The sequence below is a fragment of the Pantherophis guttatus genome, chromosome 7, assembly GCF_059756535.1.
Source record: "Pantherophis guttatus breed Tessera chromosome 7, ASM5975653v1, whole genome shotgun sequence".
NCBI classification, from domain to species: Eukaryota; Metazoa; Chordata; class Lepidosauria; order Squamata; family Colubridae; genus Pantherophis; species Pantherophis guttatus.
In genome coordinates this window covers 53,782,936-53,796,736 of record NC_142069.1, presented here as the reverse complement: position 1 = coordinate 53,796,736, position 13,801 = coordinate 53,782,936, and positions in this window count along the sequence as shown.

The window sequence follows — 13,801 nt, the reverse complement described above, 5'->3', positions numbered from 1 at the left end:
CTGACAGAACTTTTCAAAAATATAATTTGGAGCAGAAAGAAGAAGAAACTGATCAGCCCTACAAGGTTTCAGAAGATTTGGCAGAGGCTTTCACACAATTAATTGAAATGCAACAACTGGACTTTTCTTTGCAAACTCATCGAGTTAACTCTTCGTTCTATGAACTGACTGATTATATAAGCAAGAAGAGTCGATATGGGGGCTCCAAATCAGAGGAAATGGTTCCAAGAAAGGGACAAGTTTTAAAGATACATCAACCCCCAGTTGAAAATCAAAACCTCCTCAAAATAAAAGTAAGAGGGAGGAAGAAAGATTGGAAAAAATACAGAAAGAAAGGAAGAATGGAAGATTAATTTTCTTTGGTCTAATAATTGCTGTATTAATGACTAATTATAATGATTAAGTAAATGAATTAAGAACTCAATTAATGATTAATTAAGGTTTAAGAAAAAAATATTGGAATTTTGAGAATAAAAGTAGGAGGGAAAGTAAAATGATTAAGTAAATGAACTAAGAATATCTTACAGATGTATTACGAGAATTCTAGGCTTTGAATGATTTATTAGTGTTTGTTAATGTTTTTAAAACTCTTAGGCTTAAAGGATTATATGTTATTTTGAGATTAAAGGGAGGTTGATGAATAATCTGTAGAAGGGGAGTTAAGGGGTCTAGGGAGTTTTAAGTCTTGCATTAACTTAGCATATTTTAGCGTATGTTTAGTAAAATTTATACCCTGTTTTTCTTCTGGGAAGTCGGGAGGGGGGTGGGAAGGGGGGGTGGAAGGTTGGGTTTATAAATGTTTAAATAGACAAGTGAAAATGTTATTTGGACCCTTTTGGAGAGAGAGATACTAGGACATTAAAGACTATAAATACAAGAATTAAGAGTAAGAGTGAAAATAATGGGATACTGACTGCAAAATAACTTTATACATTTACCTGATTAATTTTTGCAAGATAACATAATACTTTTTGATTGTGAGACGTTTGATTTAACTGGATTAATTAATTATTAATTACAAATTAAGTAGAACAAATAGTTTAAGTGGACATTAATCTAAACAATATTTAATATTTAATTCCTACTTATTTATTACTTATCTATATATTACTTACAGATTTATACTAGTGTGACCTGATTTGATTGATTTGATTTGATAGATTGATTATTATATTGTATTAGTTATATTGAGAATTAATGAAGCGTTAGAACTTTAAGTTTTTCCCCACACCTCCTTCACCTTATCCTTCCTCCTCTTCCTCACCTGAATATACATTTATATATTTAAATATTTATTAGAGTGTTAAGTGTCAAAGACATATATAGAATCAGTATATAAAATTAATAAGCTCAATTAATATTTGAAGACTTATACAATATAGACTCTAGACATGATCATTGACAAATTGCTACTATAGATAACGGAATTGGAATATACTAAGAGTAGTTCAGTGTATGAAATTTTGGGAGAACCTACAAAAAACCCTCAAGATGACAAGCACCGGAACAACCACTATAACCAAAGCAAACAAGAAAATAATGTCAACTCAAGCCTCCCTCACAGCATCACCTGCCCAACAGAGATCTATAGATATGATGCTTGGAACAGAAAAAGAGAAGGTAGGTTCCACTTCCAGCATACAAAATGTTCAGTCAGTCCTGGCAATGATACAGGAAGCAATGAATAAGACTCAGGAAATGATTGCTAATAATCACGAGGAGATAAAAAGAAATCACGACGAACTGAAATCCGATGTGGGAGAAATAAATAACAACATAAAGAAAATGGACGATAAAATAGAAAAGATCCAACAGAACATTGTCGAAAACGAACAAAGGATACAAAAGACAGAACTCAAAATGGAACAGACGGTTAAGAAAGTAGAAATGCTGGAACAACAACAGATGGTGAGTAATCGAGAGCTGGAAGACTCACTTACATTTCTGGAAATGGAAAAGGCATCATTTTATTTAAGGTTCCAGAATATAGCAGAAACCAAAGAGGAAGACCTGGGAGAGACTATGACGGAAATTTTGGCTGAAATAACACACAAAGATAAGGATGACATAAGAAGGGACATAGATGAAGTCTACAGGGTGCACACCAATTATGCACGTAGGAATAAGCTGCCCAAAGAAGTGCACGTTTGATTTACAAAGAAAACGGTAAAAGAGGAGATATATAGAAAAATGAGGGAGGAAGCAATTGTCTACAAAGGAAAGGAAATAATAACGTTGAAACAAATCCCGAGACGCGTAAGAGACCAGAGAAAAAACTACAACTTCCTCACATCACAATTAAATAAACACAAAGTAATGTTCCGTTGGTTATTACCAGAAGGCATTTTAATTTTGTGGCAGGATAAGAAAGTTAAAATAGATAATTTGGAAGGCGCCAGGAATTCTTTGACCAATATTTTGCCCTGGAAAAAGACCAAGAATCCAGAGAGGAATCGGGAAATAAGAGCCAGGAAGAACCGCCTATAGAGGAAACAGAAGAGGAACAAGAGGAACAAGAGGAGAAGAGAAGATTGGAAAGAGAAAAAATGGAGAGAGAAGGAGCAAGGGGAAAAACGCAAAGAATAACAAGAAACACAAGGAAACTAAAGACAACAAATAGATAGGTAGAGAGATGGAACAGGAAATAAAAATGATTTCAATAAACATAAATGGATTAAACGCCCCAATCAAAAGAACCTGGACATTCACCAAACTACAAAAATTAGACATGGACATAATTAATTTACAGGAATTACATATCAAAAAACAACACCAAAGGATATTAGAAAACACAAGATTAGGAAATCTTTATATCTCATTAGCAGAGCAAAAAAAAAAAAGAGGCATTGCAGTTTATATTAGAAAACACCTAAAAACAAAACAGGTATACGCCGACAATGAAGGAAGAGTCCTAATGATTGAAATATAAATAGAGCTAAAAACAATATTACTAATCTCGATTTATGCCCCAAATGAGAACCAATGTGCCTTTTTCAAAAATATACATGAGGTAGTTAAAGACCTGGACTATGAGAATGTCTGCCTGGTTTTAATGCAATTGCAGATATAGAAAAGGACTATTGGAGTACTAGGAAAAATAAAACCAGGAAAAAGACCCTTCCACATACCTTCAAGGAAATGGCGCAAGAATTATGTCTTCAGGATGCCTGGAGGGAAATAAATAAAGAAAAAAAACAGTACACGTTCTATTCCAATCCACATCTATCCTGGTCCTGGTTAGATATGGCCTGGATGACAACAGATCTTAGGAAAGCCCTAGAAGAAATAGAAATAATGGCAAATACATGGGCAGACCATAGTCCGTTAAAAATAATTTGGAAAGGCTACCGGAAGAAGAAGAGATGGTTGATGAACACTGAAATTCTAAAGGATAAAGAATACATACAAATGATAGAAAAAGAAATGAAAATATTTTTCGAGATTAATAATAATGAGCAAACATTCCTCCAGAACCTGTGGGACACGGCAAAAGCCTATATAAGAGGACTGACTATAGCATATTTGGTAAAGAAAAACAAAGAAAAACAACAGAAAAGAGACAACATGCTGAAGGAACTCAAAGAATACGAATCCGAACTACAGAATGAACCCCAAAATAAAAGGATCAAAGAGCAAATAAATCTGATAAAACATAAAATAAACTTGATTACACAAACAGAAATAGCTAGGAAAATCAAATCAGTGAAACAAAACCATTTTGAATATGCAAATAAGATGGGACGATGGTTGGAATACAAGCTGAAGAAAGAAAAAGAGAGAAGGACAATACATCAACTACAAGATGATGCAGGAGAGATACACTACAGGAATGAAGACAAAAAGAACATAGCAAGAACATTTTTCCAAAAACTATACAAGCAGGAAGAGCCCTCAGAAGAAGAGATCAGACAATACCTAAACGGCGCCGATATCAAAGTATTAGAAGAAGCACACAGAGATCTGTTGGATAGGCTAATTACGATAACAGAAGTAATAGAGGCAAGGAAGAAACAGAAAATAAATAAAACCCCGGGCCCAGACGGAATACCTGCAGAGTTTTATAAAAACTGCCAACACGCAATAGATGAAATCCTACTTGGAGTATTCAACGATGCAATTCTTGAAGCCACAATTCCCAACTCCTGGACAGAGGCCATCATTACAAGAGACTGACCATACATATATTAAAAATTATAGACCGATATCACTTTTAAATGTGGATTATAAATTATTTACATCAATTATCACAGGAAGAATCAAGAAAATAATTAACAAATAGATTCATTCGGACCAAAACAGTTTTATCCCAAAGAGACAGATAAGAAACAATATGAGACTAATAATCGACGTATTAGAATACTATGAAATGAATGTAGATAAACAATCGGCCTTAATTTTTTTTAGATGCGCAAAAGGCCTTCAGTAACTTAAATTGGAAATTTCTCATACTTCAACTGGAAGCTATGAAATTCGGCGATAAATTTATAAATATGATAAAAAAATATATTCTTCACAAACAGCAAAAATAGCAATAAATGGTGATTTGACAGAACAATTTCCAATATCAAAAGGGGTGAGACAGGGGTGCCCTCTGTCCCCCCTATTATTTATACTAGCTCTGGAAACACTTCTGAAGGAAATTAGAAGAGACAATGAAATAAAAGGCCTAAAAATTAAGAGGGAAGAATACAAACTATAGGCATTCGCCGATGATATCGTATTCATTACAGAACAACCAATAACAACCGGCATTAAATTATTAGATCAAGTAGAAAAATATGGGAGGGTAGCCGGACTTAAAATCAATAAACAAAAAACAAAGATACTAACCAAAAACCTTACTAGCGAACAAGAAAAGGAATTAGAAGACGAATTAGGCATACAGACGACAAAGAAAGTAAAATATTTAGGAATATGGCTTACCAATAAAAGTTCATCAATTAGAGAAGGTAACTATGACAAATTAACAAGACAAATTAAAAAAGATTTAGAAACTTGGAAAAAACTACAATTGTCATTCTTGGGAAAGATCGCCTCAATTAAAATGAATATCCTACCTCGAATTCTATATTTATTCCAAGTAATCCCAATAAAACAGGGGAAGAATTTCTTCAAGGACTTCAATAAATTAATTTCAGATTATATTTGGCAAAGCAAGAAAGCAAGAATTAAAATAAAACATTTACAGGATACAAGAGAAAGAGGAGGATTGGCACTACCGGATTGGGAATCATATTATAAAGCATCAGCATTAATTTGGATCAAAGACTGGATGGAATTTAAAAATAAAAGATTATTGAATTTGGAAGGTTTTGACCTAGAACGAGGATGGCATGCATTTTTATGGGAGGGCACTGACAGACGACATGGATACTTCCAGAGACACATGATTAGGCATGCACTATATCAAACTTGGCAGGGCATCAAAAAAACACACTACAATAAAATTCCAGAATGGTTGTCAACCATGGAAGCTCAGATCTACCCAAATGCCATGGACAACACCAAAATGAAAAAATACAAAGACTTGCTAAACAACCAAGGGGAACTAAGAACGAGACAAGAATTGAAGAACATGGGTACAGACATTGACTGGTGGCCATACTTACAAATTAAATTGAGGTACAAAAAAGATTTGGCACAATTTGGATTCCAAAAAGGCCAATACAAATTAGATAAAATCCTACAAGGACCACAAGATAAATTGATTTAAAAAGTTTATAATTTCTTACGAGGATGTAAATTAGAAGAAGTAGTAGTTAAGGAAAATATGATAACCTGGGCAAAAAATTTCGGCTACAATATTGAATTAGACAAGAGGGAAAAATTATGGACGACAAACTATAAATTAACAATGTCTGTACCCTATAAAGAGAACCTATACAAAATGTTCTATAGGTGGCACCTTCTACCGGCTAGACTGGCAAGAATGTTCCCCAACACTCCTTCAACATGCTGGAAATGCAAACGTCACAAAGGGACTTATTATCATATGTGGTGGACTTGCCCACTGGCAAAGCAATATTGGCTAACAATCAGAAAACAAATAGAAAAAATAACCCAGCAAAGAATAGAAATGAGACCAGAAATCTTTCTATTAGGCATAATAAATGGACAATATGAAAAGGAAATCAAATACTTAATTATTCATATAACGACAGCAGCGCAAATAATTTTTGCACAAAATTGGAAAGGCAGTGACATACCAATGGAAGAAAAAGTAATTAACAAAATCATGGATTGTGCAGAAATGGACAGACTCACAAAGGAATTACAAAATAGAGAAGAACACGATTACTACTTAGTATGGGAAAAGTGGTACACCTGGTTGGAAGGCAGAAAAGGGAAAAATTAACATGTAAGTGAAGTAACTCAATAGAGTAATACGAATATAAATTTACGAACATAGGTTAACAATAAACCAACAAAATAGACATAAGAGATAGACCAATAATAATAAGGAGTCAAAAACACAAACAAGAACATACAGTACAGTTACGATAAACTTGATATATATTTGAATTCTTGTTTATATGTTTACATGTTTTGCATGTTTTGTCGTGATTTGTTTTGTTTAGTTTGTACTTTCAAATAAAAAACTTTTTAAAAAAAAGAAATGGGGAGGGGAGCATGGGCATTTGGGATGGGGAAGCGATCTGGTGTGTAGTAGTCCCATGAGAACTGGAAGGCAGGTTTGCACTAATGAATTATGGTCCTGTTGACTGGAGTTGTTTTTACTCTGTCAAGGCCAACCATCCTGAGATGCCAGATGTAAGAAATACCTGAAGAGGAACTTTCCTGTAACATTATCCTGAACATTGATTGGATTCCCAGTGCTGGATCCTGGGGGGAGGGATTTGGGGTGACTTTCAATGCATAACTTTTGCATGTTTTGAATCAGATCTTGCCTTGGTTTCGCTGCTATCATTTCAAACTTGGTAAAAGTACTTCTTCTCTAATTCAATGGATTTGGGGGTTTTCTTTCTTGAGTTTTGAATGGAGGCAGGCCTGACAAGTGCACAATCACATGAAAGGAGGGAGTTTGGGGTGATGGGCTGAAGTGATTATATTCTCCTAAACTAAGTGGACAGATTATCTAAGGAACAGTATTCATTAATTTCTGGTGATTCCTGCTTTTTCCATCATGATGGCAGCGATCACAATTCTCCATCTTAAAACAGAGCGAAATTCAATAATAGATTTTCAGGTATTTTATATTTAAAAAGGGTGTTAACAATCAGCAACATTAGTTATTACTAAATGTTCTTTCATACCCAAATTTTTCTTTCTGATCACTATATCATGCAGCTTGTCCTATAAACTACTGCTTTTTAACATTTTATGCCTTTTTCATAGTTTGGTTACAAGAAGAAACAAGCTGAGTGGGTGTGTATGGAACATCCCAATTATTATTTAATTGCTTCATTTTTAAAGGAGTAATGCAAACTATAAATTAAAAGTAAGAGTTCTCTTTAGAAATACAAAATTATATAACACAATCCTTATATAAATCTATTTAAATATATTAAATGCATATGAATTATGTAGACTGAGCATTTCACTGTTGCATCATAACTATCTCAACATTTTCATCATATCAAAATTGTTTATGCAAAAAAAAAATCAGAAAACTAATTCTACAACTTTAATTTCTGATGCTTCCCCTCTATTATTGGGAAGTGTCAACCTTAAAATCTGGTAATTAATCTAAAATATGACAAGAATTATTTTAAAAATGGCTGTTTTGCACACTTTCTGAACAAGATGAATAACAATTGTTCTACTAGACTTTGTGAGAGTAGTATAACTGTAAATGAGAGATGTGCTATCAACTAAAACAGAAGTGGGCAATTAATTTTCCCAAGGTCATCTTATCATTTCTAAATCCTAGAAGATTTGCATAGATGGATGAAAAAGTGAGCCTGTTTTATTATACTGAAACACAAATAATGGGAATATTTGAAAAATATGAAAAAAAGTTTTAATTTCAAAAACAACATTTCAGGGATTGTAGAGCATTTAAATGCCAGCAAAAAAAAAATTACCTTCCCTTTTAGTGCTGCCTGTAAGTCTGTCAGAGTGGAGGAGTTGATTTAAAGATAGAACAAACACTCTTTTTCTATCCCAGCAACGCTGTTTGCTCTCTTAAGATAAATTTGTATGCTGGACCTGGTTTGTTTGAAGGATTTGAATATTCCCGCTTCCCCTTCTTCCTCTTCTTATTATTATTGCACATAAATGGGGACTCCTCTCTTTTACACTTGCTTACAGTTAGAGTGCTTTTGGCTAGGAGATACAGGCTGTATTCTCCAAGTGTTAGCTTGTTCTTCCTGTTCTGACCCAGCCTTAGCAGAAGCAAGAAACAGCCTCCTTGTCACAAAAAAACCCTTCTTTATTTACCTGTTGTTAATTAATTTTACATCTCATCATACTTGTATGGCTTATACCTCGGCAGATTTGCTCGCGCTGCGAGATGCCCCCCTCTCGCGGCGATGGCCTTCCACTTTATCAAAGGCCTACCTTAAGGACAGGCTTTGGAGCCCCGAGAGGTGGCATGTTTTAAAGTGGGGATTGAGCGGTTTTTTAATTAGGGCTTTTAATAATTTTTAAGGGGAACTGGGAGGGTGACCAAAGGGGATAGGGGGGTAATCCACCTAGGTCAGGGCCCAGCCCGGCATGGGGTAACGGTCTGGAGGGTGGAGGATGAGGGATTGGGGATACCATCAGCACGGTGGATGGGAGGGGCAGATATGGTGGGAGCAGAGGACCTTATCTTGTGTCGGGGGTGCGCACTCACTACTTGAGAGCGATTGCGCACCCCGGTCCTCAAGGCTCCTCTCGGATACTAGGTGACACAGTTACTCAGGACCTGGATGCTGTGCAAAGCCAGGTCTGTGGTAAATAAGGCCCCCCTCATTTACGATCTTATTCAAGAGGGGGGAGCGGACCTGGTGGGTATTACGGAGACCTGGTTGGGCCCAGAGGGAAGGGTCCCTCTGGTTGAGATGTGCCCACCAGGCTTCAGAGCATTCCATCAGCCAAGGGCCCAGGGGAGGGGCGGGGGGTGGCGGTTATTATTAAAGAAGGTCTTGGTCCGAGGGAGACCACTGTGCCACAGATTGCGAGTCCCTCTTTGTGAGATGGGGTCATGGGGTTCAGATGGGCTTGCTGCTTACCTGGCTCCCTGCCGCGTGGCAATGGCCCTGCCCGAGCTACTTGACGTGATAGCCACGGTGGCAGTTGATACACCCAGGCTTATGGTCATGGGTGATTTCAACTTGCCGTCCGTTGGTGTAACGTCGGAGATGGATCGGGAGTTCATGGCTTCCATGAAGGCCATGGACCTGACCCAGTTAGTTCATGGCCCCACTCACAGGGGGGGACACACGCTGGACCTGATTTTTGTCTCTGGCCAGTGGTTGAGTGGTCTTATTATAGGGGATATAGACATGAAACCATTGTCATGGTCAGATCACTCACTCCTTCGTCTGGACCTTCGAACCGCTACACCCTGCCGCAGGGAGGCGGACCCAATTAGATGGGTCCACCCCAGGCACCTGATGGATCCTGATAGGTTCCAGACGGAGCTTGGGCCAATTCCTGAAGATCTAGCACATGACTCAGCCGAGGACCTGGTAGCTGCCTGAGATCGGGTGGCTGGTGGGGCCTTGGATCAAGTCGTGCCTTTGCGGCCTCTGACCCGGTGTCGATCCCTCATGGCTCCTTGGTTCACCGAGGAGCTGAGGGAGATGAAACGTCAGAAAAGACACCTAGAGAGCGGTTGGAGGGCCAGTCTCGCTGAATCTGACCGAACACTGGTAAGGTCGCATATTAAGACCTACCTAGTGGCGATAAAAGCAGCAAAGTTTAATTACTTTTCCGCCTCTATTGCCTCTATTGCGTCATCAGAGAATCGTCCGGCCGCCCTGTTCAGGGTGACCCGCTCCCGCAGTAGGACCCCCTGGAAGGCAGGGCCGAGGATTTCGGACAATATCTGTATGACAAAATCGCTCAGATCTAGGGGGATTTGGACTCTGACTGGGTAGATTTGGGCAGGGTGGCGAGGAACAGTCTTGAGAACGTTATCTGGGAAGAGTTTGACTCTGTGACCCCTGATGACGTGGACAGGATTCTGGGGAGACTTAGCGCGTCCACATGTTTACTGGACCCGTGTCCCTCCTGATTAGTACTGGCTTCCCGGGAGGTTACACGAGGCTGGCTCCAGGGAATTATCAATGCTTCGTTGAGTGAGGGTTACTTCCCCATGGCCTTGAAAGAGGCGGTGGTGAGGCCTCTCCTCAAGAAGCCTTCCCTGGACCCAGCAGTATTAGCCAATTATCGTCCTGTCTCCAACCTTCGCTTTGTGGCGAAGGTTTTTGAGAGTGTGGTCGCACGACAGTTTCCACAGTACCTGGAGGAAACATCTTATCTGGATCCGTTCCAGTCGGGTTTCAGGCCCGGACACAGCACGGAAACGGCATTGGTCGCGTTGGTAGATGATCTCTGGAGGGCTCAGGACAGGGGTTGCTCCTCTGTTCTGGCCTTGTTAGACCTCTCAGCGGCTTTTGATACCATTGACCATGGTATCATGCTGCACCGGTTAGAAGAGTTGGGGATAGGGGGCACCGTGTTACGGTGGTTCTCCTCCTTTCTCTCTGACCGGTCGCAGTTTGTGTTGACAGGGGGGCAGAGGTCGACCTCGAGGCCTCTTATATGTGGAGTGCCTCAGGGGTCGGTCCTCTCGCCCCTCCTGTTCAACATTTATGTGAAACCACTGGGTGAGATCATCCGTGGCTTTGGGGTGAAGTACCATCAGTACGCTGATGACGCCCAGCTGTACATCTCCACCCCAATGATGCCCTTGAAGTGATGTCCCGGTGCCTGGAGGCTGTGCGGATCTGGATGGGGAGAAACAGGCTCAAGCTCAACCCTTCCAAGACTGAGTGGCTGTGGTTCCCGGCATCCCGATATAGTCAGTTGACTCCATCACTGACTATTGGGGGCGAGTCTTTGGCCCCCTCGGAGAGGGCTCGCAATCTGGGAGTCCTCCTGGATACACAGCTGTCCTTGGAGGAACATCTGACGGCTGTTGCCAGGGGGACTTTTTGTCAGGTTCGCCTGATCCACCAGTTGCGACCCTTTCTTGATCGGGATTCCCTGTGCACAGTCACTCATGCCCTCGTCACCTTTCGCCTGGACTACTGCAATGCTCTCTACATGGGGCTCCCCTTGAAGGGCACCCGGAGGCTCCAACTGGTCCAGAATGCGGCTGTGTGGGTAGTCATGGGAGCTGCATGGCGCTCCCATATAACACCACTCCTGCGTGAGCTGCACTGGCTCCCAGTGGTCTTCCGGGTGCGCTTCAAGGTGTTGGTTATCACCTTTAAAGTGCTCCATGGCATAGGACCTAGTTATCTTCGAGACCGCCTGCTGCTACCGACGGCCTCTCATCGACCTGTGCGCTCCCACAGAGGGGGCCTCCTCGGGGTGCCATCAGCCAAACAATGTAGACTGGTGACCCCCAGGGGGAGGACCTTCTCTGTGGGGGCACCTACCCTCTGGAATCAGCTGCCCCCAGAGATAAGGAGAATCCAAGACCTCGGTGCCTTCCGCCGTGCCCTTAAAACCTTCTTTTTCCACCAAGCCGGGCTGGCCTAACACTTTTTTATAAGTTTTTAATTGTTTTGTTTATCGTTTTTAATTAATGGGACCAAATTTATATATGTCTTTTTAATTGTATTTTAATATTTGTACTTGATGATTTTACTTGGCTGTTCCCTGCCCTGAGTCCTCAGGGAGAAGGCTGGTGTACAAATTCAAAATAAAATAAAATAAAAAAAATTGCATTCACCCACCAAAAAGTCCAGGAATAGTTCTTCAAGGAGTTAACTGCAGTAACAGACCAATAATAGCAAGGAATTGAGCTCCCAGCCGAAAGGCTGCAAATTAAGTTCTGGCAAGCAGTCTTTGTGGCACAAAACACAGAACTTCAGAAATACAAACTGTTGTCTCCTACGACAACCACTCCTCTTTTCTTCTATTTATTCCCCAGCCAGGGAGGGGCCATTCAGCATCCAGGTGTGCTTTGCTTCCCAAGTCAACTCCTTGTCTCCATTGTTCACCTCTCCTAACTGCTCTGCAGTTCCATGCATCTGGAACAGGCCCCAGCTGTTCTTCATCCTCACTCATATCAGCCTTCAAAGGTAGCTGCCTTTCCAGTGGCTGGGAAATGTCAGATGGTCCTGCCTCTATCTCTGTGTCTGATGCAGAGCATCCATCAGAGCCTTCCCCATTCTCCCGAACTGGCCCAAGTTCCTCCCCAACCTCCTCATCATCCAAGTCTGCTCTCAGCTCTGCTGGCAGCTGGTGGGCCACAACACTTCCATAAGTGCAATCAGTTTTCTGAGAAAAAACCTCAAGACTTTTTAAAGGAACCCACATTATTGTTTATTGTTGTTAAGTAGTCAAGATAGAAAGTATACTGTATGCTGTTAAAAGACATTGTGTTGTTACAAAGTCTGGCACTCTCTTTCGTGAGATTTTTCACCTCTCTCTACATGGTGGATGCTAAAGTGGCAGCATCTTCAGGAGATAAGTGTGTTGTAAAACATTTTGTGATCTTCTTGAAGAGAGGTAGAGAGACCTAAGTCTCTGCTTACAAATTCTACTCTAAAATAATCTGTCAATTCATATCACTATTATTACTACATTTACTTACTGGTAAATCATATTTCATACTTAAATCTTTGGTAAATTTTGGTTGCTTTGGGGGTCTAGGACAACTCATCATGACCAACTCGCTATGGCCAACTTGCCACAGCCAATATACTGCGGGACAACTCGCCATGGCCAACTCACCACAGGACAACTTGCTGTGAGGCAATGCAATGCTATATTACTTTCATTCAGTGACTTTTATTATTGGTGACCATGTTTCCATTGAAATTATTGTAACTCTTACATTTCTGGTCTGAGTTTATTTTTTAATTATTGACCATGATTCTAGTTCTTTCTGCAAAATATCATAAATTAATAGGAGCTAGGCAGTGTGCCTTTTCTATGGCAGGGCCTGCTCCATGGAACATCTTGTCTCCTGACATTTGGCAGGCCTCCACCTTTTTAGCCTTCCATAAGGCTTTAGAGACCTGGCCTTTCCCCAAGTATTAGGAAATTAGATGATAGTATAATAGCATGGGTTGGCACCATTTTTTGTTGTTGCTTTTAATGTTTTAATGATTGTGTTTATATAGCTTTTAAAATTATTTTATATGTTTTTTTAAATCTTTGATTGGAAGCCACCCAAAGCTGACTGACTGATGGGTGACTTTATAAATGTTTAAATAAATAAAATATTAAATATGTATGTGAACTTTTATTAAGTTCCATTTAAAGAAAGACTGTGTATCTGTGGTGTACCAACTGTTGAAGATATTGGGCATATCCTCTTTGATTGCAAACTATATTCTGCAGAAAGGACAGATGCTGATTTAAAAACTAAAAAATACTGGGGCACCAAGGAGAAATTCTAACTTTTTGCAGGGAACAAACTGACATTACTACCATGTTTCTCCAAAAATATGACCTATCCCAAAAACAAACCCTAGCCTGATTTTCATGCCTGCACCTAAAATAAGCTTTACCCCCAAAATAAGCCCTAGTTAAGCCCTGCCCACTGACTGGCTGTACGAGATGGGGTGAGTCACAGGCTTAAAAATCAAGTTAGGGCAGGGATGGGGAAGAGGAGCTGCCCCACTTGCCCCACACCCACTTACCTAAGAACTGCCGCAGGCAGGTCTCCCAT